Genomic DNA, 27,484 nt, shown 5'->3' with positions numbered 1-27,484 from the left:
CAAGAAATCTCTAACCAAAACGTTACTGAGTTAGTTGTGGTGCTCTGTGGAAAGTAAAGGGAGGAAAAAAGGGACACAGAACAAGAATTGTGCTGGTTGGAAAAAGCAGTAACACTTCAGAAACTCATAATGAAGCATTATTGTGTGTTAATAGTGGTACTTTCTGTGTGTTGAGTAAACAGTGTTTCAGCATCTGCCAGGAACCAGTTCTTGTCCTACTGATCTTGGAGCAACATGTCCCTCTGCAGGAGTGGATTAATTTCCCATTTATGTTTACTTGCCATAATCCCATAGGAGGGAATGTGCAAACACAGGCATTGTCCTTGGGAAAATGCAGAAAGGATGTGGGAGAGGGGAAATAAGAGGGACTATAGTACGTTTGAGATTGTGTAAGATCTATTAAGGAGCTGTGATAGGTAAAAGTCATGCCTGTTTACAGTTCATGTACCTGAAGGAAGAAAATACAGATAAAACATTGCAGAGTGGTTTAACCAATAGAGAAATAGATATATTTTTCTGTTATACTTGCACATTTCCCTTGTACTTCCACTTGTAGAGATCTTTAGAAATCTTTGCTTGGATCTCTTTGCTAAAGTCTCTGCTTTAATCTTCAGAGAAATATTAGAAACCTCAAAGCCACTCCTTCCTGCTTAGTCCAGACACAGGTGGTTCTGTCAATGTCTTACTTCCCGACTCAAGCAAAGGTATCAGTTCTAGGTATTAAGACTTCATTAACAGATTAGAGTGGACTTGCACCATTTTTGGCACTGAAAAGCATTTTTATCCAGCAGTATGATAAGAAGGAAACACAAACGCACCTGTCCTTTGTCTGAGGACTTTCATTCCTTTATTTCTTCTAGGAGGTGTCTTCATTTTATTGTCTCAAAGTCCAGTATTTCACAAGCCAGTTTGATCCCCTTGCCTTAGATGTTTCTTAGCAGTGACAGGACATTTACTTTTAGTATCTATACTTTTAATACGTAGCACTTATTTACCTGTGTCAATTCTCTTTTCTTAGCATCCATCTATTTCTATTCCATAATCGCAACCTATTTTTAATACTCAGAATTCAAGCTGGTCTGGACTTGATGAGGTACGTGAGCCATAAGATTCATGCATCATATGTAATTTGTTAATGATTCAAGACTTGCCTTTCCAAATATATTTTTAATTTTTACTCAGTGTTAACGTTTCTGTAAACATTCTCTTGGAAAAGTTGTTTGCCTGAATACTTAAGGAAGTGGAAATAGCATGAAAACTACTGAGAACAATTAAATTGCATAAATGAAGAGTCCCATAAAATATTTTGAGGCAATTACTCTAAACCTGCTGTAATTATAAGGTTAAAAAGCACAATACAAGTTCTGCTGACACTCTGCAAGTCCATTTCTCAAAGGAGGGTAGTTTCAAAGCAGCTCTACCCAGATTTACTGGGCTGCTCCATGGAACCTACTTCAAGGCACTAATCGATTAAACCTATGCTGTTTAATATTAAACAGCATCCCTTCTGTCCTAACCTGCTTTTGCTTTTCTGTCTGCTCATGAGTGGCAGAATTTTATAGAGAAAGAGAGTAGCATGAATTTTATGGAGACAGTCCTTTGGTTGAGCTAAATGGGTGCTGAATTAAATAATACAAAATCTTACTTTGCTTCTTCAGCAGGGTGGGGATAGGAATCCTATGGAGTAATGCCCATCATTAACAAAAAATATTAAAACCAAGACATGGTTTTATATTCTGGGTTTTTCTTTCTCAGTCTTGGTCCTCTAATAGGCATTTTGATGACTGAGACTAATATCTCCTAGCTGTCCTATGATATTCCCATAGGTACTCCAAGGCCAGACTTACTCAAAAAATGCCAGGTTATTTGGAGTGCACATATTCAGTGTATTTTCTACAGCAATAATAACAGTTCATTGCACATTAATCTTTGCTAGAAAAGTAATAATAAAAGTAATAATAGTAAGTAATTGATATTACTAGCAGAGGGAGTAGTGTTTGTTCATCCAGCCATCCTAGAATATTGCTTGGATCTGCCAGAAGAGGGCACGTGTTATCCAGAGCAGGCAATGTCTCCCACTGCTGTCCTGCCTGCTGCCATACACCACTGGGTAACTCCAGGGCCAGGGCAATTTCAGGCACTAGCCCAAAGAAAGGCTTGACGTTTTTCCAGTTTCTAAGTTAGGTTGCTTGCTCTTACGGGCTGGCATTCCTCATGGCAGTTTGCCCCCAAAATGTTAAGTGACTACCATAAAAGAGAAGCCTTAAGATCAGCTGCAAGAGTTTTTGATCTTGATCCTACTCTATCATAACAGGGTTCCCGAGAGATCTAATTTCATTTGTGTTGTGTGGGGTTAATGGCTTGACAGGTACAGGGATATTAATAAATAATTCTTAATTATAAGGTGTATTGAATTGCTAAAAGAGGAGATAATATCTCTTTATGACAATATTGTGCATAACACAGCTAGCCTACCAAATGAAAAGGGATGAAATAATAATTTGCACAGTCAGATGTTTTGAAGCCACAGAGACAGGTAACAAGATTTGAACATCATTGATTCGTCTCTGAGTGGAACCAGAGTACAGGCAGTGCGATCAGCAAAATAACCTGCTGGTTTGTCAATTAAATCTCTCTAGTAAACAATCCAAACAAGTGAAATTCTGCTTTAGGCATTTGCTGCCTGTTTCTATAGCAGTAGCTTATTCACTGCTAGACAATTCTGGTGGTTAAATAGTATTTGGGTTTTTTTGTATCTTCAAAGTACCGTCTATCAAATAAGTTTTTGCAAGGACTGTTGCATTAAATTTCTGAGTTACCCCAATTTTAGACAGTCAGAATAAACAGTTAGCAAGCAAAGCTTTAAATGACAGGGGAAAAATAGAACAGAAGTTCATAGTTTTCAAACGTTTACCTGCTTGGACCACTATGTCTTAGACACTGCCTAAGATGGACATATATTACATACATTGAAAAAACATGTTATTTAGCACAAAAAATCATGATGTATTTTTTTTTTTCTAATCTCCATTCATTTTGTTTTTAAAAATAGATATAAGGATTTGAATTGTTATTGAATGCCCCAAAAAAGTGCTAGGTGAATTTTACGGGTTTTTTTGTTGTTTGGTTTTTTTGGTAGCACCTCTGATGCCTAGTCATGGACTAGCACTGCATTTAGGTCTTAGAGATAGGGATTTATGACCAACTGTTTAATATTTTGAAGTTACCATGAAGGCTAGGAGTTGAGATTCAAACTTGATCTCTCTGTGTCAGCTTAATTAAACTTGGTTCTTCTATATTTACAGAAGTGGAAGGACTCACTTAGTTCAACATAGAGACGTATTACAGGGGAGTGCCTTATATTAGTTTCATCCATGATGAAGTGTGCAGCAGTCAGGGCTATGTTTAAAACTTTGTTTCTATTGCCTTATGGAAGTCCCAGGTGATGTCTGAGATTGCAGTGCACCGATTTCTTCCTTGTCCTGGGGAGCATCCAGAAGAAATTATCAAAAGTTGGTTGCAGGCGAAACAGATGCTTTAGAAGACCCATCTGAAGTGCAAAATCCTGTAAAGACTATACTGTAAAGTCTTAGCTTGTAAAAAAAATAAATAAAAAGTAGTTTTACATTAAGTCACATTGAAATGTAGGACCGTATGGCTTAGCTCTGTTTAGCTTGCTAAAAATACAGTATACTCCAAAATGTGCCCCAGGTTTCTCTTCGAAAACTCTGTGCTGCTTAGGTTGTCATGGGAGCTTATGACACAATACTGAGAAGATGATTAGGAAGAAAAAAAGAGGGAGCTCTGGGCTCAACGTTTTTTGGGGTGGAATGGAGGAAGGATAAATCCGAAGTCACTTTGCCAATTTCTCCATGAGAAAACTATTGTAATGCAGTAGAGGAAATATGCAGGAAACTAATATCTTCGATATTCGAGTGTTCAGAAGCATCCCCCAAATTTGTAATTTGCAATCCATTGTGGATTGTATAATTCCCTGCCTTTCCTCGCAAAAGAGATCTTTTAACTGAAAGCTTCCATGTTCAGGGATCTGTTTGCAAACCACAATATTGCACCATGTTGCACGGAGTTCAGAAAACTCTTCTATGCAGTTCTGTAGTATTTGGGCTGTACTATAGCTGCTTCTGCTGTGGTAGAGCATCTAGATTGATTATCCAGGATAGCAGCCTGCATTCCTTCTGTGTGTAACATTATCCTGAGAAAGTGCTACTTACTGTAAGTTTGTCTCTGTTTGTACTTTTCCTTGGCATCAGCTATTGGCCACTGTTAGAGAGTAGGAGTCCAGAGTCCTGGAATAGCTGAAGTATCTAAGGCCAGTCTTATACTTCAGTAGACTTGCACTAATCTTGAATTTGTTCCAACTTCTACATATTTTTAGATATTGTAGCATGAAATTTCACACCTCCCAAACTGTGGCTTCAGGGCAGTAGCACTCATGTGGCCAGTTTTCCCAGCTCCAGTAGGACTAATGGCATGACTACAGCGTGCAATTCTGCATCCATTCTTTTCTCATTATTTAATAAAACATGTTAACTGTCATAGCTTTGGTCTTCAAAGTAAGTTTTGACACGGTCTATACAGTTATTTATAAATTTCAAGTACAAAGGGGAATAGTTCTCTGTGTAATGAGAATCTTCACTAGTACCTGTTGTTCTGGGCAGTACGTGTATTAATAAAGAGTGGAGAAACTTAAGTAAGGGCTGCTGGTGGTGAGCGATTCTGAGTAAATTGGTATAGTAAACTGAAAGGAAAACACAGCACTTAGAGTGACAATTTTAGCTTTGTTCATGTGTTTCTGGATAAAGAGGATTTTTTTAATGATCTGATTTCTTTCTCAATTGGACTCAGAAGAGCAGTTTTACATAGGGAAGGAATAATGTGAAGGTTACACAATTTTACAGTAGATGTAAAACTTAGTATGGCTATGGCAGGGCAATGAAATTGCAGGGTTATGACTGGGTAACTTATCTTACTAGATATGATTCAAGATGAACACTGTACTGAGTTTACCTCATTTGATTTAACTGCACCCTCTTTAATGAAATGGAAACATAAAATGATCAGATATTTACTTAGGGATATTTTTCTCTAAATCATGAAAACGTATTCCTCTAGCCCCTAAAATTAGCTTAATTATTTACATTTAACTGTGATTTTTAAAAGTCCCACAGTTTCAGATGCAGCTTCACAGTTTCAGTTGCTTTTTATTTTACGCCAGCATTCCACTTCCGTAACTGAGAGAGTGACTGTATCTGATCCTACCTTTAGTAACAACTGTCTTGTTTATGTATGTGGGTAGCTGTTTGTCACTGCTGTTGTTTCCATCAAACCCTTATGTGTGCATTGGACAGAGACACGCAAAAAAAGGGTCATTTCTTTTTGAGACTTATTGCAAAACAGTTTCATAAGATGAAGTACTGGTGGTATATCAACAGAGGGGAAATACTGCGGCTGACTTAATTGTGAAGAGCAACACACCAGACATTCTTCATACACTCGCTCTATGGTGAATTTTATTATTGCTTCAGTGGGCTTTCAAGAGAGGAATGAAATTGTCACTTTTTTTTCAAAAAGTCAAACTTCAGGCCAAAAAAACCTGAAGGAACACTGCCTCCCTCATCCCCATTCCCAAAACAAACCCCAACAAACCAACCCCCACAACCCAACCCACGCCTGTTCTGTTCTGGATAAATCTGTATTTGATCTAGTTACATGCTGCTGTGTTACAGTGTTCCAGTAAACAAAATCTTCATCCTTTTCTCGTATTCCCAGTTTGCCAGATTTAGCCTGGATAGTTTCTGCAGTCTAATTCTTTTATAGCCAATTAAGGTTGTCTTATTTTACAGCGAATGAGCTGATGTGATCTTTTTAATTTCTGTAATATGAAAAATCATTGGAGTTAGTATATAAATTAAAAAGAATATTATATACATTGAAGTGAAATAGCTGAGTTGAAAGATATGTAGAAACTGCATGAAAAAATCTCTTCTAAAATTATGTAAGATTTCAGCAGTACCACTATAATTTGAAGCATACTTATTAATGTGTGTAAGCCTGTATGTTTATCTGTCACAGTTATGCTAAAAATTAAGAAGTTAACTATCTTCAGATTCAGTTTCATTGTTCAGCCAGTGCATGCAGCAGGCCTAGTTATTGCTTCAGTCTCTTGGCACTCACATGCATTGAAACTACACTTAATGAGGACTATAGTCACTAAATTTTCACAGAGGCCCTGAAAATGACTTCAAAGATGTTTGAACACACCAATTTGTGTGTGCAGAAAATCATAAATGCATGTGGAAATACTTACTGTTATCTACGGGTTTGAATTTTAATGGAATTTTTTTGGTTCCCTTTTGAGCTACCCAATTCTTAGTACTCAGCATGGTGATCAAAGAATAGGAATATGGATATGAAAGTAAAAAAATATTTCTAATCCCAGGTTTTGTAATGCATTTTACCTTGGGTACATTATGATGTGTCTCCAAAAGCAATTACTGCTGATAAATTTACTTCCATTGGAAAATACATTGAAGTCTGAAGTTGAAAAAAATCTATAAATGTAAAATATTTGCATTATGATGTTAATGGTGGTATTTCATTTAAGTTCTTACTGATGAATGGAATTACAAAAATTTCTTCTGCTTTTTCTATATTCAGCATACTTGGTTTTTTGACATCAGACAGTATTTCAAGTTTTCGTAGGGATTTGAAACTTTAGAGTTGAAGCAGCCTGTGCAGGTTGTGAAGAAGACTTTCCAGATTGTCCGTTTGGAATGTAGCAAGATGTCAGATCACTTTATTTGGTCTTTTGCTTCTGACGTAACTGACTGATAGGTTTCAGAAAGGGGTTGAAAGGGGTTAATATATTTCATGCTTTCAGTCCAATAAAGCTGGAATGTGGAGTTGCTATTTGCCACTGTATGTAGTCTTCTCTAGAATACAGTTTTCTTTCTTCTTTTCCGTAACATTTTGGGAGAGGGGTGGATGCCACCCTTTTGACATGTATGAATAAATGTTACTGCACATTATTCAAATTCCTCCTCTTAGTCTTTCGCAAGTATGGACTTGGGTGCAGCTGAGAAATGAAGATGTAAAAAGAAACGCTAGAGTTCTGTGTGATGTCTCCATTGTATCCAGACTAAATATACATATAAATGAATATATTTAATTATAGATCCTCAGTTACAACAGCCAGCTCCTGAAACTGAGCTCACAGTCAAGAGTCAGTCTAAGTAATTTCTTTTTGCATGATTACATCATTACAAATATTAAAGACCAAGCATCCTCCTGACATTTGTGCTTTGAATTACGTTGAAAAGTGTCAATAACTGCAGTCTATTAAAAGGGTGGGCTTTTGATAGCAGACTACTGCTTTTACAGATCTGTCTTTCAGGGGCCAAAACATAGGATTTGAAGGTTCATGTGGTATTGCAGCTGGCAGACGCATACTCTGGGCAATCCATGTGCAGCAAGGCACACGCCTGCTTTATTGTATGTGCTGCATGATGAATGTGTATAAATAAGGAACGTGGCTTTTTTAATTTCAGTTGCTGACTAGTATGTGCTCATCAGTTTCTAAACAGTTTGTGCTCCTTCTGTAACCTATTCACAATATTAATGAAAAAGCGGATAACCCAGTCAAAGCATGGAGAGCAAAACAGGAGACATAACCTATGTGCATAGGTTTGTAAGAAGGGGAAGAACGGCTGGAGTTCAGGGCAGTAATTTAGGAACTGAAAGACCTAGAAAAAAGAAAGAAGAAAATAGGAAGATGTGGGAAGACCTATAAGGAACCTTATAGGCTTCCTTTAAGTTTTCTATATTACTTGGTTTTCTGTTTTACTTTAGATGAGTTAGTCCTAATTCCCCAAGAGTCAGTGAGGATATAGGTACCTAAAGAACTTGTTGAACTTGGGTCTGAGTTTCTCTGTGTTTCATCTTGTAGTCTGCAAAACAATGCTGGTAGCATTGCACTGCCTCTGAGGCAGATGCATCCTGTTGTGAGCATAGCCATAATTACAGATCACAAGGCAGATTTTTGAGAAATGGTAGCCAAGTAAGTGGGTTTCTTGATTTGGAAAAGCTATTCTGACCTAACTGTTGTGACTGCTTTGGAAATCACCTGTCAAAGGTACAGGGATATCACATTAATTGCTATTTTAACAATCACATTGCTTACTTGTCAAAGCAGTATATTAAGCATGATATGCCTTGCTTATGCCTTAAATTCTTGATTGACCCAGTTAACCTAATTAGTTGTGTTTGAGGGCAGACAAAAACCTGGGAGTCTTACAGAATTGAAGTATACCATATAAAAATCCTGCTAGCTTCAATACAATCAGAATAATGCACGTTTTCTACAAAAAATTTAAGTATCAAATCCATTTAAAGTCTTGGCAGAGCACTGTGTCCAGCAGCATGGCCATTACTGTGATTCTATTCAGCTTAATATATGCAAACCAGACAGTTTCAGTAAATTGCAGCAATAAAACTTTTGTTCCAGCAGCCAAGTTAATCATTTGACTCTTCATTGGAATGACTGTGTGTTACCATGACAATTGGATGGGTTTATGACTGACACACATACAATTAGAATCTGCCCTTCAAAAGTATAAATCGCAGAGACCTAATGAAAGCTCATTCATATTCTTAAACAACTTTTCATGAAAAGAATGTTAGATTGTGACTCTCACCAGCAAAGGTGTTACAGTTTGCGGGTCTCAACACCAGTGAACACAGCAAAGTAATACTAAGATTTATTGTGGCCTTAGCCTTAGATTTTGATCCCCCCTAAATGTGGACTTCTCTTATTTAAACCTCCATGGGTTTAGTGATTTCTTTTAATTAACATTTAGAATGAAATTATGTAATTCTAATTTCCTGTTGCCTTCATATAGAGCTGTGTGTTCTTAACAGTTGGAGAGACTGTTAGGTTTTTTTAATAATAAGGTTATGCATATACCAACTCTAAGAAAATATATGCTATGGCTCTACCAAAATTTACAAAAATCTATGGACATTTTTGTGGATGATTAAATTTTATTTAATAACATAAAATTCACTTTATGTTATTAAAACTCTGGTACTATTAATCAAAGTAAGTTAATAGCAGGGTTTCAGTGGAGAGTGTATTTGCTTCTGTGCTTTCTTTTAGTGTCTGGGTGGCCTCTGGACACACGGAAAAGTCCATCTCCATTTCTAAGAGATCAAAAAAGTAAGACTTAGATGAGGCCTAGAGGGAATAGTAGATTGTTTTATTTTATCATGGAGATTTATTAGCATTATATGAATAGCTTAATATATAGAAGCTTTGCAATTTTTTTTTATTTTTTTTTTGCCTACTCAGGGTGATTACTTTTTTTGATGTTGAGTTAAATATTATTTGTTCATTCATTACAATTATTCTAGAAAGTTGCAGACAAGTATATTTTTGTGCAATTTTGCAAGGCTGATATGGTGTCATTATATCCGATACTATATTCATAGGATCCATTTCATTCCTGTATGTTTTGACATGTGAGAAGCACCTACAGCGTGTGACACTGTTGCAACTGGAAATCAAAATATCTTGCTGATTTCCGAGGTACTTATATGAAATACGAGGTTTTTTGAGACTAGTATTTTTGGCCTCATCAATCCTTGGCTGCATTTTCAATGCCACAGAAACGAGAGACATCACTGAATCATTCAGGAGGAATAATATAATGAGAGAGGAGAAAACTAGCATCTGAACATTCATGGTCTGCCACAACCTTCTAATGACGGAGTCAGACTGGAAGCTGGCGTGCAAAGTCCCACAGAAGTGTCGTGACTGTAGCGTTCGCAGTTGCTTAGCTGCTTACATTAAAAGGCATGCGTTCAGATTAAAAGAACAGATGTGCAGCCATACCATATTCTGTCTCTTAAATCTGAATATTATAAATATTTAAGATGCAAATAAGACTTGTGTGGTAGAGTTACTACTTCTGTGTTTTTGATGGTTAGGCCTGTTCATCAGTTTTATCACACTTGGTGCTTGTTAAGAGGACACTGTCCAGGCTGGCAGAACTAAAATTAGAACTGCCAGCTTTTTTACTGCTTTGTGGTTTCCCATGTCATCTTACTCCCCATTCTGCCTGTTCCATTCCTGTGAGCTTGAACTGTAATGAGCAGTGTACTTTGAACAAAAAGGTTCTTTAAGGCACAGTACCTCAATTACATCTGAGACCAGAGCAATCAAGAGTGCAGCACAGTGTATCCCCACTTCCAAATGCTATGGCACTGTGAGTTTCTCTGGCCTCTATTGTTCTCATTTGATTTCTCTTTGTTTTGGGAGCAAAAGGAGAAAGGTTATATGGTACTGAAAAACTGATGCAACAGGTATATCAAATGTATATTGATAAATATATAAAATTGAAGTGCGATGCGGTTCCACACTTACTAATCTTACCAGGAATGTGTATTAATCCAACTGTCAACATGACTAGCAGGAACTATAGCATGGCGCAAATGTATGTGAATTGTTTACCTGTTTATTTCTCTTCTATTAATTACCTATTCCCTTTCCAGAGCAAGCGGTAGCTTTCTAGGACAGAGTCAGTGTGTGCTTTCTTCACTCTTAACCTTATTTTCCTTGTTCCCCTGCTTGTGTGTATTTTTTTCTGTTTGTTTTTTTTTTGTCTGCCTAGCCACAAAGAAAGTTCTCTGCAGTCACTAAATCAGGTACCAAAAATATTAGTTAATATTAATTAGTCCATTGCTACTTCATACCTTTCAATGTTTGTCTGGGCAAGTTATCACAGCAGCCACATGAAATGCATACATTGAGAGGGGTAAATACAGTGATTCAGGCACTACTGACAGTTCTCTGGTTTTTAGCTCCAAATGCACTTTGGCACATGCTTCCATTGCCAGTTCACACTTGGCACTACTGCTTCTGTTTACAGTGGAAATGTGAGTCTCTTGAGTGCCTTTCCTTGCCAGTGTTTCTGTGTTCTTCCCACTCACAACTTTATTTGGTGTCAGCATATTTCATTGCTAGGCTTTCTAGCATGTGCTATACTTTTCAATACTACCACTGCTGTATTCAGTTGGTTAATTTTGCCTTTCAAAGACATCTTCAGTCTCTTGTTTTTGTCTCTGCTAGTAACAAAATGCAGTATTAGGGACTGAGGTCAAGGTGTCACTGAACTAGATCAACCAGTTTATTGTAATTGCCAAATTTCTAGTGATCTGAGTCTGCAGGTTTTAAAAAATAGGCAACTGCTGAAATAAATGCACTTTCTTTTTTCTTTTAGTACTGGCTTATTTTACTCTTTCAGAATCCTAACGCTCTTTCTTGTTTAGGTTTTCTTTATCACATCCACCCCTAATATTTCTTAGAAAAAGCAACAAGAAGTTGCTTGAAATTAGCAAGATGTCAGAGTTTTAGGAATATGATTTAATTTAATCTCCCTTCATTGGCTTAAAGATAAATATAAAGCCATGTGGGTCTAAGAAATTGTTTCAACTTCTTTACAGTAGGATTGTAATAAATTTTCTGTATCAGAAGAGCTGCAGTATACATGATAAAGAGATGAGAGCAGTCACCATAAAAAAGGAAACAGTATGGCAAAGCAAATAATTTGCTTCAGAAGTGTCTGGATAACCAAATTCCTACTGTTTTCACATTTTAATCCTTTTAAAAGAAGAGGCTGAAGTCTTTTTCAGTGTTTGAAGACCAGATTAAACCCAACAAACTTACAATTCTAGGATCCTTAAACTAATGAACTTGAAAGCACTAGGAAACAAGCTATGTTAATAAATGTATGTATTTACCATGCTTTAATTAGCATAAGATTATAGGTACTTACATAACCTTTTTCAAATGTGGAAACACATACTTTTGGAAGCTAATACTGCACATTTTAGCTGCTCTTGTTTCTCCTGGGAATTGAAAACACTGCAGCCAAGTATTTGAATAAGTTGGTGTATCTTTAAATAGCCTAAGTAATATGACTGCCCAGTAGCCTGAGTGTATTAAAATGAAGCATACAGCTTGTAAGAGTTCTGGAACTGAGAATACAAATATGCTTCGTATTTCATTCTTCAGTAAGCCGTCTCTGCTTTGTGTGTGAATTCCCAGTTTGCCAGCAAAGGTTACTAAGCTCTGATCTGTAACAACTACAAATGATTGATTTCTTCTATCCTTAGATATTCTTCCTAGCCATCTCTTTTACATTCATAGAGCAACGAGTTTGGATGCTATTTATATCTTTCCCTGGCAATTGTTTTTCATTTTAGGTTGCTACAGTACTTCACCTTTAATTTTCACTGTGCTTTATTGAAGCAATTTGTATTAGTGATCTTAACCTGTGCTAAAGTAACACTGTTTTGTGTGCATGACTGAGTAAAGATCCTACTCTTTCCTTTGGTGTGAACTTCTCCCTTTGGGTCATCATTAATAAATAGAACTTACTAAATTATTTTTCAACAAAGGCAAATGGAAACATTGTTATGCAACTAAATAGAATATACATAATTTTTGTGTAAGTCAAACAGATGGGCTACACAGTTTCCCTGTCACCTAGGTACAGATTTCACATCCCTGAAATTTCTACTAGACAAAACCTCATTAGTAAAATCAAAGCTTCTGTGGAACATAAAATAAAATTTAAAAAATGGCAGCACAGCTGAAATAATCTGACTACTTGTACCTTTTGATTTCCTAACCATTTGTGTGTAGTTTGTTAGTTTGGGAATGCTCGTTAGGTTTATCTGCATACATATGCATCCACTTGATCAGTTTTCTGCAAGATGAGTGCATCTCCTACGGTCCACAAGCATGCTATGGATTCTGCAGGTTTGCTATGTGACTTCCAGTTGTTTCAGGCTAGTCTTCTGTGTTCTGCCTCATGTAATTAACTGTAAGACTTGGAGATGTGACTGTGCAATTTCTCCAATCTTGCCTGTATTTGTTAGCCAGTAATGGTAATCTGTCTATTTATGGTAGAAGGTCTTGCCAGTTACAGGGCTTAGGTACCATTGTAATAGTGACTGCTTTAAGTATTCTAGTTGTCAGCATGAACTAGTAAGACTGTTCAAGACAAATGCAGATTTATGGAGAAAACACATTTCTTAAGGTAAGCTAGGCTACCCTATAATTATATTCACAAAATATAGTTAGTTGTTAAGCTTTCATTCAGGCTGATTTTCTTCTTCCATTTGGGCACAGAGAGTGTGCTCAGAAAGAACTGGACATTTTTCAAGTACATATTTTCGGTAAGAAATTTCCTAGCTTGACAAAATATCTGGTAACTGCCTTTTGTTCAGAGTTGAGACCTTGCCAGCTTAATTGCCAAGCCAGTAGATGTTAGCCACTGGCAGTCAGCGCAGCATAATTAACATGCTAGAATGATGTCAGATCAACACAGAAACATCTGACAATGTTGACTGCAGAGTGCTTCTGGTTATTGTAATCATAATGAAACTGTTACAGCATTGTGCTGTTTTATAGCAGCTAATCTATGTTGTATGAGTACAGTAAGATATTAATTGTAAATTGCGGTTTTCTTTTTTGAATTAAAATTGTCAGAAAAGATTTGCTTTTTATAGTTTACTTCTAAAAATTCCAGCTTGCTGAAGGAGTTATTTAAAGACACTCCTAACTTTATAGTTTGACTGTACTGTAAATGAGTTTAAAACCTGGTGGAGTAGCCATGACACACATGTATTAAACTTCCCTTTTTTTCTAGGCAAGACCTTTTTCCTCTTCATCAAAACATTTTCAAATGGGGGCCACGTGGGAGAGTTTAATTTCTCAGGTTTTTCCGTCTACTATTTCAATTAAATATGACAGTGAATTGAATAGGTCACCTCAAGAAATTCAAATACAAACCCTTGGCTAAATTCATGTCTGAATCTGCTGGATTTTCTGTCTTGCAGTCAGTGTTGAAATTGGCTACTCACCCACAAATTAAACAATTTGCTTCTTTTCTCTTCTCTCCCTTACTTTTGAGATTCCTCCTTTCTTATTTTCTCTCCTGGTCTCCTTTGGTGTCTTCTGTCCTTCTACTCTGTTTAGACTGGAGCCTGCTGGTCCCCTGCACAGGGGCAATAACCTTGAATTAGGAAGTCAAGTTTGGAAGCCATTTCTCACTCTCCACACTGTTAATTGGACTTCTTGATTGGTTAGGAAGCTATGTAATGCTGAAGTTAAAAGTCTTCAATAAGCAAAGATCATTTGGCTTTTCATGATTGTTATGGCTGGGGATGGCTGCACTGAACAGTCATCTTTTTAAAACCACTGTAATGGTATTTATATCACTTGGAAACATTAAAAATAAATTTCATCATGTAAATTCACTGTATAATGTAGTTATTAATTAACAGGAGTATGATTACTAGTAATAGTAACTAGAAACTGTTGTTTTATTTAAAGAACAGCTCTTCTGCAAAGCACATTTTTCAAATCTAAGATAATTCTTACGCAAATTCAAGTTTATTAGTTTAATGCTAAGCTTACGTTTGGAGTTGAACAAGTTGGCGTGTAATGTGATGTTGGGAAGAAAAAAGTGTAAGCTGTAAGAAAAGAAATTAAACCTGTACTCGGATCTTACATAATGGTAAATTAATCTTACTGATTGACTCTTTGTGTCAAAATCTGTATTAAGTACAACATTCTTCAGCAGATGTATTTGAAAGAGGAGTGATTTTTAACTGCCACCCCTTGCAAAGTAAAAATGTTGGTTTGGGAGTTGTTACTTACTGAAATTTGTATATGGTGGGTGATTTAATCTCGATTAAAAAAATAATCTGGAATTTTATTTACAATAATGAACCTAAAGCTTTATCTTCAACATACCTCTGTCACCAGCACTTGCTGTTCTTCTCATGTTGTCCATTATCGCTTGGGTTTGCATGACACTTTGGAAAGCTCTACTCATACTACAAGCATGTTGTGGGCCAGTATCTCTAATTCTTGCCTAGTAGGAGTTGACCCGAGGCATATGAACCTAGCAGTAATTCAGCTAAAACCACTGAATCATGCAGTGGCCCTTCAGAGCTATGAAACAAAGATGATGATACAGATTTGATTTTGGGGTAATCATATACTCATGCATACACAACTTCTGGGAACAAGAAACAGAAGCAGCTGGTATTCAGTCAGTAACTTCAGTGCTATTGTCTTGGAGTTTTTAAGCAGCAGTTACAGGCCTAACTGTGCAATTTCTATGCAGGCTGAACAGTCATGGAAGTGATTACAGGGTCTGGCTTGCTTGCTTGCTTTATGAGAGGAATTTCTCTCCCTGGAGAATATAACCAGCTGCAACCAGAGTTTCCCGCAGTTGTTGTAAACTTTATTGGCACTAAGGTTGTATTATCACTAAAACCAGTATTTAATTTTTTTTCTTCTTTTTTTTTCAAGATTAAATTTCATTATAAATTTTTGGAAGGTCACCTTTGCCTCCCATTTAAAATTAATAAATTCATTCTGTTTCTGTAATACATATGAAGTGACTTTGGTTACCCCATGAAAAGCTATCATGTTTGATTGGGATATCCTTAGTACACTGGAAAACAAAATTAGGTAATTCATCAGCTAAATTAAATGAAACTCCATATTAGCATATAATATAACAAAATTCCTTTTAAAAATTTACATAAAAGGTGATCAAGTGCTGCATTTTAATTTAACTGGGTGTGATGAATTCTTACGCACATTAGGCTGTAAAATTCTGCATCACCTTTTTAATAAAAGGTGTTCAGCTACCATTTTATTGCTACGTAAATTCTTGAAACATTGTTGGCAAAGTCTCACTTATTACATATACGTGTAATATATATGTGCACCTGTGTGGTATTAGATTCTGTGTATACCTAGTTGTTTTTCCATTCCTAGATGTTTATGATTGTAATGAGAAATATTAGGAAAGTAGTACTAGCAGCCATCAGCAGGCTCTTGATAGGAAGATTATTACACATGACCTTTAAAGAGTTATGAATGTATAATTCATGGCTCTTTGGTAGATTTTGCAAATCTCCCAGTTGTATACAGTTGCTAATATGTATGACATGTTGGAAAACAAATCTTGGAAATACTGTCATTTAGGTTTGCGGCAATCAAGAAACTGCAGTTTTAATGCAATTTTTCTGTTTGATGTTTAGGAGAAAATCCTAGTCCTATATTAAAAACACTAAACTGTCTGGGAGACTTCTAAATATTAATTTACCAAACGCACAAAAGTCTGTGCTATTTCCTTCAGTAGAAAGGATTAGCTTTAATTTTACTTGCTTGTGTCATAGCACATTGAAGTGAATCACTATATGTTGGCTTTTGTAGTTCTATATCTCATAAATTTTCTTTTAACATGCCATGTTTTTATCAGCACTAACATAGTAGAGGAAATGGGTGCATCTAGTTTGCCAAAGTTAGTTCAGCCATCATTTTCTTAATAAATGATTTACAACACTGTTAGCATGTAATGACTTGAGCAACATTTTATAGGCTGTTGTACATTTTCAGTCCTGACATTTTAAAAAGCTGCAGTTCTTATCTATGACATGTCTGTGTACTGATGCATGGGCTCTTTACTGCTTTTGTAATATTTATATAATATTTATTGGCAGTAACTGCTATTACCCAGAGCACCTATTTTGAAAGGCCTGTGTATCTATCCATGTTGCCTGAGCTGTTCAGAGGGGTTTTGTAACTTTCTGGGCATTTTGCCACTGCTTCTGTCCGAACTTTGTCTGCATTTGTATCAGCTGGTTTAGTTAATGGTTGCTTGCTTGATGTTAACATGCTGATTTACATTATAATTAAGAATGAGTAGGAGTTTATAAGGGAACTCAAAGCTCATAAGTAACACAAAAATAATGCTGTTTTAAATAAATTTCTAAAGATAATTGGGTGTAAATATTAGAATATCAAACAGCTTGTAGTCCGCCTCCTTTGATGGAAAGCCTTATAATGAGCGTACAGTGTTGCTGTTGTTAAGTGTGTTGTGTGGTAGCCGTGTTTGTATCCCATCTTTAAGTGGAGAGACCTCATTTCCCATGACTGTTTCATATGTTTTGATGCGAGTTGTGACAGAGTATATACCCACATACTGAGTTGTGTAATGTAGATACTTCACGTTTGCCATCTGATACCTTATATACAAGCAGAACTCTGTTGTCAGTCAGAATATCCTATGTTTCTCTGTGAAATATAACATGAAGGAAGAAGGAGCTTAGGGGAAAAAAATTCCTTCTCCTCACCTCCTTGTCTCTTGGCTAAGGAAAGTAAATCACAGCAGATGCAAAATACAGCTCAAAGAATACTATTCAGCTCTGCCTATACTTCTGGTGATTTATCTGTGACAAATTCCCTGCCGAGGAAAACATACAATTGGAGGGTATGAGCTTCTTGCAGTCAATACGGACAAAACATGGACAGACAAATTTAACTTGGGACCAAGTGAGCTCTTTTCCACTGGTGTCTTTTCAATTGGCGTAACTGTTCCTAACTGAAGTTGTGCTCCCTGCAATACACTGCTGTAAGCAAGAGAAACATTAGCTCCTTAAGGCTGATTTTAAGTGTGCAGTGAGGGCTGTAGCTATGAATCGGCAGGTAATTTTCTGTTACCAAATAAATTACATCATCCAAATTCTTTATTAGTTATTTTAGTGCCAGAAATGCCAGAGAGAAGCTCATTTGAGTGACAGAAGGAGCCAAAGATATACAGGCTTTCCATTCATGCCCTTGGCAAGATTTTGCAATACGTGCTTATAGTAGTGTTGCAGCTGAATTGAAAAGTAGTCTGCTTGTCTGTCCAGACCATTTTATTGTCTCTCTCACTTATTTTGGACTTTACTACTTGCCTCACGCTTGGCAGTTTTAATTGCAGCTATTTCTGTGCACAGGCGAGGAATCTGCTCAGTGCCACAGAATGCATTTCATTAGTGGGTTTGTGTAACGCTGTCTCCACGTCACAATTAAGCAGGCTAGCAGTGTGAACCAAAGGCCAAGCAAGTCCACTGAATTCAGTAGATTTACCCATGCTTTACCTATCCGAAGACTGCTTCTCACACAACTGACTGCGCGGTAATAATTTTCAAGAACTGGGTGCGTGTTCAGAAGCTTTTTGAGTGGGGGAACAAGAAGATATGATGAGTGGATTACCAGTGCAGTCCAGACTTAGTGGACGATGCAAAATAAGACATTAGGAAAAACAAATGGTAGGACAGATGCTGTAGTACTTTCCATCATGCTGTTTGTGTAAAAATACTGGTCTGTCACTGCTGCGTACACTTGTGATGGTGCAGCATCAAAATTTGTCCGTAAGCTTTCCTGTAGTCCAATAAGCTACTCACATTCTCACCACATTAGAAAGAAGTCTTAATAACTAATTATGTTCACTGGAGTAGGAAAAGAATAAAGTGGTGGTTGGGATGCAGTTGTGGAACTCGCTGAATGGCAAGAAATTGTTTGCTGATAGATGCTTTACTTTCCCATGCATTTTGCAGTGTCAGTGTCTTGCTGTTCTGTTAAGTTCCTTATTCTGAAAATATTTATCTTAATTAGTTACTATAGCTAGAGACTAATTGTCTGATTTCATTTTTTTAGTCGTTTGTTGGTGAGCGAACATAAAACTGCTCAGAATCTCTAACAGTGCGACTGGGGTAATTAGTTACAAGTGAGAGATAACAAGCAATTTGAAAAGGCATTACAGGTTTTTCTCCACCTTTCTCATCTGAGAGCTGTAAGATACTTGATTAAAATCAGCGATAAAAGTATATCACTGGAATGAAGCAGCATTTTCATAATGAAGTACAGGTGTTTTATTAAATGTCATGTGGTCCAAGCTGGTGAGTTTTTTCCCCTCTCCCCCTCCCCTGCAGTACAGGTCATGTTATCAAATGGACAGCAACCAAGGGCTGAAAAAGAGACTTTGCGATATAGCCATGAGCCTCAGCAAGCTCCAGCCTTCCCAGGATTTTGGGCTCAAGCTCTCAGCTGGCATCAGCCAATATAACCCAACACCTGGTTTCCCAGTGTCAGTTAGCCTGCACCCATGTGAATATGAGAACGGCATGGTCTGTCAGCATTAGCTGATGCAGTTGTTTGCCATAATCCAGACAACACATTAGGAACTGTCACTCACAAGACTAGGTAGAATAGTGCCTGTCTTGCAAGAGGAGGTAGCCCATGTGGTTTTGAATTACTGTCACAACTCCTGCTGACCCGTCTCTTTGTTCTATCCACAGCCTGGATGTGTTGTATTGGCAATGCAGCCTCTTCCAGACTTGCCTTGATTATCTATTCTTATCTTACCTCGTTGCTAAACTTTCTGGTTGCACAAGGTATTGAATGTTTTAACAAAAAATTCTGCTTAAAGAATAAAATGAAACAATTAGATTTGTATTGGAAAGACAAGAAGTTTTTTCTTGATAATCAACACTAAATTTCAGACTATACAAATGTGATTATCACTAGAAGACCACCAGTAGTAGTGTGGGTGGTTCTTTTCTGAAGTACCTGATACCTCATGGTATTTTATATATATATATATATATATATATATATATAAAATGAGATGTTGTGAGGTAGGAAAATGCAGTTTCTTCCCAGATTATATGATAAAAAAAGGTTTAATAGCCCACACCCATACATGAGGGCTGCAGTGGATCTGGGCCTTACCCAGGGTGTCCCAAGTGAAGTCAAATGCCTTAGGCTGCTTGTCTTCTTGACTCTGAATCAACTAAAAGAAAAAATACAGGTGGAAAAGGAGGAAGGAAAAAATCAAGCAAAGTATTTTTTCAGTAGTTTTTGTCTGCTCCATGTGACACTAAACATAAATCATGAATTATTTCTGGCTTAAAAATGGAGAATATTTTAATAAAATACATAAAATTAGCCTACTTAGAGGAGGTAGTCATATTCTTGTTACAAGACGAAAGCTAAAAGAAATTAGTTTCAAAGAATCCCTCATCTTGCATCAGAGATGTATAATTTTGGTTTAGCACCTGTTTGGTTCCAGTGCATCTGCAGCGTTGAAGTGTTTTTCCTTATTGACCACCGTTATATTTATTTGGCCTTGCTTGTACCTTCCAGCCAAAGGAGGAATGGAGGGGAAGGGTCTAATGATGAAGCCGTGTTGCAGTGTAGAAGTGGAAGGGTAGTGGCATGTCTGTTTTATGGGTAGACTTTAGCCTGAGTGGATCTAAGCAAGGATGATCTGCAGGAATCACCTACTCAAATGTTCTTGGTCTCAGAAAGAGAGGAGGAGACTGGGAATCCGAGACAAAGGATCCTGCTTCTTATCTGTATGAGGAATTTCTAAGATAAGAAATGCTGTAATGGGAATATTACCTTAAGCTCAAACAAAAAAATGAGGTGTTGAAAAATGTTGAGTTCTTTCTGGTGAATTTCAAAGCTGACTGTTTTCCTGCCTGAATTTCTCTTATTTCCTGCTGCTAGAAGTAAAAATGTCAAATGGGATGAGGTGTATTTATGTAGCCACAGTTGACATTTTGAGAGTCACTATATGGTATTTAGAGCTGGATGACTGAAAATGCTATGGTGTATGCTTATGAAGGAAACATTTTTGGCTTTTAAATCTATGAATCAATGGGAAATTAAATATATATTGGACTAAATTCTAAGTTTGGAAATGTTTGATATATGCACATATAGGTAGCACTGGGACAGAAATCAAGAGGATTGGAATAGGTAGTTAGCCAAACAAGCTCTTCTATGGAATGTACTTTCTGTACTCCAGTTCTGTGGGATTTTCTTGGGGTTTCAGGTGATGGTGGAATAGATATCGCAAACAATGCTTTTTTGTACACCAGCATGACTCAGGAAGGGAGGGGGCACCAAGGAGAGATACAACGAATAGACTTCTACCATATTATGTAAATGTTGTCAATTATTAAAAAACAATCCCCTCTTCCTACTTCCCCTAGATGGAATAAAAATGTCTTTTTTGTTATGTTTCTTTGTTTCTCTGACAGAGTTATCATTGAACCAAGGGAGAATTTCTATCTTAAAGCCACTACAAGAAAGGAACACTATAAAAGGTATTGTGCTGCTTTGTCATTATGTATGTTCTTAAATCATTGTCCTTTTATGGTTTTAAATTATCTATGCACTTCTCAGAAATCCATCAGTTTGCATGCTATTGAAGGCCTACTAAAACTTGTTTTAAAATAGTGGTAGGATGGTTGAGGGGCAGAAAGAAGGAAATACCCGTGATAAATCTTGAAACTGTGGAACTAGGACAGGAACCTCTATAATTCTGTATTGCATGGAGAGCTGAGGCACTGGCAAGGGTAAAATTCAAGTGCTAGCTGAGGAAAACATGGATGACAATTTTCTCTTGTGACTTCACACTGTCTCTGATCCATGTCTCCCTTCTCCTTCTACCATGGAAATCCTCATTTGGTTTTATTCTACCCCTGACAGAGCAGGGAATATCTCTTTCTGTGTGACTTCTGTTGCCCACATTTACAGCAGGTGGACTCTAAGCATTCATTTCCTATCCTGTTCTCAGCTTGTGCTTTCCTAAGGTTTTTCTGTACCTGAACAGGCTCGATTAAAGGCTATGGTTATGCCTTGGATCCCAACTCTTTCTGCGGTAAGGGTCATCCTCTTAAGATGTGTCTTCCTCTCTCTGTTCCCTCCCTGCCAGCTATGTCTTAGCCTTTCTTGAGATCAAAAGGCCAGTCCTGTGGTTGCTTAGTGGATGACCACAAGCATTTTCAGCTGCTGTGAATTCACCTCAATACTTTGGCGTGTCTGTTTTAAATCTGGGGCCTTGGTGGTGAATAATGGGATTAAATATTAAAGTACTCTGTTGTTTGTTTTCCTGAAACATTACTCCCTTCTGTGTACTGCTTTATTTTTCTCAGTGTAGGTGGATTATAGTTTTAGCCAAGCATTCTTCGAAAATAATCCTCTGAATAACAAGTATCATGTTACTGATTTTTATGAAGTTTTTTCTGTTTTCATTTGATTATTTTTAGATTAAACATTGTCCCTTCTATATGTGTCAAAACTGAAAGTGTATATAGCCCATTTAAAATTTCAAAGCTGTTTGTAGGAAGGATTCTCAACAGAGTTTACGTTGTATTTACTGTCTGAATTGTTTGCTACTTACCTCTGTTACTTATATAGTGTTAATGAAATGAGTTAAAAGCGTTTATCATAGCTGGAATACATTCCTATTTATACAGTACAGGAATTTCATTTTGATATAATAGAGGGAATTTGTTTGAAACATTTGAAATGGCTAGACAGTTAAAGCAAAATTATTATTTTTCCCACTCAGCAAAGTTATCGGCAGAATGCTTATTAAAAAGGGATGTTTGAATAGAAAGTTGGTTCTTGGGGCAGATCTGGAAGAAATATTTCTGCTTCCAAATAACTGTAATTAGGCATTAGTGATACGTGTATTCCTGGAAAGAAGAAATACTGATAGGCGATAAAAGCTACAAAAAGCGTTAAGATTTAGTCGAAGATACAAAAGCAGGATAGCCTTGGAAGGGATGAGATCAGTGTCTAACTATAGCTATCCGGAAGAACATGATCTGTCCAAAAGACAATTGATAGTGACCCCCTAAATCTAATACTTTCCCCAGTTCCGACTGATTTTCAGATCAGGCTCAACCTCAGCACAGAAGAGGTAGTTTAAATGTGGTAGTTGGCCAGTCGAGATGGAGGCTTCTGATAAGGTCAAATTCAGAACAGGTTTCACAGGCAGGAAAAGAGCGATAGGGAAAAGGGGAATCCCTGGAGGTTTGGTACGGGTGTTGGTGTGTTGCCAGTTCCAAGGTCGTGGTGATCTCTGCCACCCTTTCAGCTGCATACAGAACAGAAGGGAGACGCTGCATCCCTCTGCTGGGCTGGCAGCCATAGGGTTGCTGACTGACAGCAAGCTGCTTGACCGTGTCTTCGGAGCCACTAATGGGAGAAACTTGCACAAAAATTTCCCTAACTGATATGAGAAACGGTCAAATTATTCTAGCTGAAGTTTTCATAAAAGAGAAATACAGCCTAAAGGAAAGATCTACCAGGGAAGACTTCAGCTCAAACGTTTAAATTTTGATAGAACTACAAGCCAATTAATAATAAGCTGTTATAATAAAGATATGAATCTTAGTTGTGAAAATTGCTACTTGCAGTGATGTAATAAAAATAATTTTTGATTAATGTATCAATGTAACACTTCGCAGACTAAGCACAGCACTGCATTTCTGTTTCATGCAAGTGAAGTTCTAAATGAGTAAAGAACACTTGAGTCTGGACTAATCAATGGGGTTACTTATGGCGTCTTGATTTACCCAATGATATGAACGATACATGTCCTGAACATTATTCTCTGAAGGCTGTTTTGACTGTCAGTTTAACCCCAAAGAAGCCAGTACGTTTGGCTAATAGAATAGAAAATACTTCTGGTTGATAAAGATTTCTGCTTTCAAGATTCAGCAGTGTCTTGCACCTGCAAACAGAGAAGTGAAATTGGCAGTTCTTCTGACATTGTTTCTGCCCCTCAAACAGGCAGCAACACTCTGAAGCAGGACGTTTTTTGCAATGTGTATCAGACTGTTCTGTTGAGAGATCTTACATGCCAAAATCCATCACATGGAAGGATGAGTCTCTCCAAGACTGCCATTAAAATCTATCTGTTTTTTCTGCCTTTATATGTTTATGCATGAACTGGATGTTTATTCAAGACATCAGATGAGCTAAATACTTTTATTTTGCTCAGATATTATTTATTAGTTCTCAAATGCATGTTTGCCTTGTAACACTAAAAAGCTGTGGTGTTAATCAGGACAAACTTGGATTGCATCCTTAACTTACAAGGGTAAAATGAACTTGGATTGCATTTTAAATTTTCAGATGCTGAAACAGGGAGGGGTCTATCGCTGCCATCTTTGAATCTGCACATATGATTGCAGAAAGCAGATCTATTGTTTTGGTCTAATGGAGTACATTTACTTCATGCCTCAGGCTTCCAAATTTAGCTTGGTGAAAAAAATACTTGATTTAGAATGAGACAGATGTTACTGGGGAGAATTAGAGCTAGTGGGCCTCATTCTGTTTATTCCCTCTTTTTGTATTGCTTTAATCTCCTCTTCATTGATACTGTTCCTGGTTTAAAGCAATGTAAGGGCAAAATCTGGTTGTTTTTAATGAGAGGGGTTGAAATATGGGAGAGTAATGCAGTAGAATTGGTTGGTAAGCAGCTAATAAAATTCATTTGATTTAGTAGCTTCAAGAATTAAATATGAATATTGACCTTTTTTCTTTCCTGTTTATACTAATGTCTTCAGTTCCCTGGTGGAGCAATAGAACAGCCACACAACCCACTAGATATGACTGTGAGAGTTAAACAAGACACACGTTTTAGAAAAAACAGGGTTTTTTGATTTTTTTTTTTTTTTCCCCCCCTGAAAGCAGTAAGAAAACCACAGGGAAGATGCTTCCTCTGAACACTTCAGAACTGTGATTTATTGTTATTTTTTTTCTTCTAGCAATGCCAGCTTGTTTATTGGTGTAAAATGCTATGGGAGATATTAAGTATTTGATTCAGATGGGTTAAACGTTCTATTTCCTTTTGATGCATTTATTTACATTAATCTTAAAAGTAGTAATTGGAAATGCCCTCATAAACCATGAGATTAAAAAACATTCGTTATTGCCCAGGAATGTAGCTATGCAGTTTTATTAGCCTTTATTCTACTGTAATCTATGGACCTCATTTAGCTGCACGCAGCCCTGTCCTTGTGAAACATAAAAGGAAGGAAATCTCTCAATAGCCTGAAATCAAATTATCTCTCTGTGTTAATCTACATGTAAAACACCCAAGACCACTTCTTTAAAGGAAACTAGTTTTACTGATAAGCAAAGCTGGGCTGTGTGCTTTGGATACAAAAATAAAGTGGATTTTTTTTTTGTCTGCAGAGTACTATTTATAGCATCAATTAACTCCTCATGGTTGGGATAAGTCATTCAACACATCTGTTGCTGAGCTTAAACACTCACTGTTCTGTGGGGTCACAGTTGGATTTTTTTTCCCCTTCTCTCAAACTGTGTAGTGAAATGATGATTTTCTACCTAATGGCTGTTAGTTTAAATACACTGTCTGCCGACACCATTACTGGAGCATTTGGAATAGATGAAGCAGGCTGTTGGTCTACCTAACTGCATAGCTGACCTGATCGTTGTGGCTTACTATTTTGTTATTTATTTTATCTGTTAGAAGATAACACGATAGTGTCTTTTATGAAAGAATTATTATGACCATCTGCAGGATTTTCCAGCCTTGCTGTAATATTTCAGTTATTCCATTTTGCCAAGGAGAAACTGGTCTGGCTATGGAAATTGCTGCCTACCCACTGACTCTCTTGTTCCTGTGCTTTGTGAAATGGAAATTTAATGCTTGTAAATATATGGCTGTTCTCAGCTGTAGTTCCACACATGCAGACAGTTTCAGGCTGCATTCCTGTCAGTAGCTTTTCTCTTAAAATGGAAGGCCTTTTACCAAGACTCAAAACATCTAGAAGCCAAGAAAAGTGAGGATACTTGTATATTGTTTAGTGAACTTCTGTAAGTATTCTGTGGAAGTAATTGCATAAGGTTGTAACAGTTTGTTTATGTGATTGGCTTATTTGTGGCCAAATTGGATTGTATATTAATGAAGCCAAGCTTTAAAATACTAGGGGAAGAACTAGGGAGTGAACTTGTGAACTATGCTGCTTTTGGTCTTTATCTTTTTCACTTTCTCATTGAAACAGCTGTTCTAAGAATAGATACATTGATTTTTGGTGGCTCCGCTTGCAAGGTAGCCTTTACAGTAAGGAAGTGTTTTTGCTGAAATTGAGATTAGACCCAGTCCATCCATACAACCCTATGCAGACAACAATGCCTTGATAGTTAATTTAATGCCTGATACTATCTAGTGTTCATATAAGCTGCTTGAGGTTTTCTTCCTAGCTGCTTCGAAGACAGTAGTCTGGTAAAATGGTTATAGTGGAATTTTCTACTCAATGAAAGTTTGCACAGATTGTCTGTTTCTGCTCGCAGCAGAAGCACAGCGACTAAAGCATCTATTGATGTCAGTGGGAATCAGATTGGGGTCAGAGGAAGTGGTGAAGCTTGGTACATATAGCTTCTGCTAAAAGCAGCTATGAGAATACTTGGAAACCTGAATATACATGAATCAGAAAGGGACCACAAAGTGCAATCCATTTTTAAGTAGAACTCCTTATTGATTTCAGTGGGGGAGACCTTTGAAAAATCAATGACATGCAGCAGCTTTAGGATGCAAAGACATGTGTTCTCGGGTGTTAAAGTGATTGGCCTATGAACTAATCAAGCTGGTAGCAGTCATGTTTGGAAGGTTCCAAAGCAGAAGAAAAGGTGTCAGAGGTTTGAGAAGCAGCAAATCTACTATTTGTATTCCAAAAGAGATAGCAAAGTATGATCTTGTTCATTCTAGCTTTAACTTCCCAGTGGCATTTTATTTCTATAGAAAAAGAAAAAAATATAAAGGGAAATATAAAAGTTTCTGGGGATATGTAAACATAGCCCTGTTCATTACGATGTACACAATTAAGCAAATGGAACTGCTGAAATAAAAAAAAAATACTCTGAATTTTTCCATGAGTTTTGTGCGCATCATTCAGCTCAGCTGGTTACTTCAGATTTGGCTTCTTGATATGGGGAGGTGGAGGAAGAGCTGTCTTCCAAATGCTCCTCAGCTGAAGTACATAAATAGGAATTAAGTTGTGCAAAACAGTGATTGTCTTTATGTAGGGAATGAAGTATTAATGATGCTAATATTTTCATGGTTGTGGCTGAGTTGACAGAATTAACACTTATTGAGATAGAACAATAGCAAGGGATTCTGTCACATTCAAATTCAGCAGACACATACTGAAGTCAGAATTCAGCCATCTCTGCCTTGTTCAGCCTTCTGATACTTGTAAGATTTTAAAAAAAACTATTCCGCTTAGACACTTATTTGAAAATATATGGGGAGTGTTTGTTTACACAGAGAATTTACAGTGCACAGTGTGAATTTATAGACTATCACATACCCCATTAAACCTTAGTGTGGACACTTAGTAGGTGTGAGGTAACGTGATGCCACTTTGCTGTGCTGTTTTATGCTTAATTAACACAAACACTGATCTTTGAAGGAAGTGTGGCATAATGAGTGCTCTGTGACAGAAGAGTTGAGCTTACTCAGTGTAGACAAGTTCTTAGGTCCTGGAGAGCAAGAGCTCTGCTTCAGAAAGGTGCTGTTACACTGTTCTGGTCTATAAATGATAAATTTCAAGGAGAAATGGAAATTTTTTTACATTGGGTAAAAGTAATCATAAGCTAAAACATTTATTTTAAAAATTGCCCTTGTAAAAATATTTCAATTTGAAATTTAATGTATTACTGAATTATTTATGCTATTATATGTAAGCAGTTGTTAGAAAGGTGTTCTGTATTGCTCTAATT

At 37.0% G+C, this 27,484-nt stretch overlaps 1 protein-coding gene across 9 annotated transcripts in view; it reads left to right on the top strand.

The window, feature by feature from the left end:
• ARVCF (ARVCF delta catenin family member) overlaps positions 1 to 27,484 on the top strand; it is a 297,786-nt gene that overhangs the window by 95,235 nt on the left and 175,067 nt on the right. For all 9 annotated transcript variants that reach the window (XM_049806997.1, XM_049807006.1, XM_049806998.1 and 6 more), the window contains one exon: positions 20,980 to 21,045. The gene's annotated coding sequence lies outside the window, so the exon portion shown is untranslated. The remainder of the gene's footprint in view (positions 1 to 20,979; positions 21,046 to 27,484) is intronic.

The sequence above is a fragment of the Accipiter gentilis genome, chromosome 7, assembly GCF_929443795.1.
Source record: "Accipiter gentilis chromosome 7, bAccGen1.1, whole genome shotgun sequence".
Taxonomy (NCBI): Eukaryota; Metazoa; Chordata; class Aves; order Accipitriformes; family Accipitridae; genus Astur; species Astur gentilis.
This window is presented reverse-complemented; position numbering and strand designations above follow the sequence as displayed.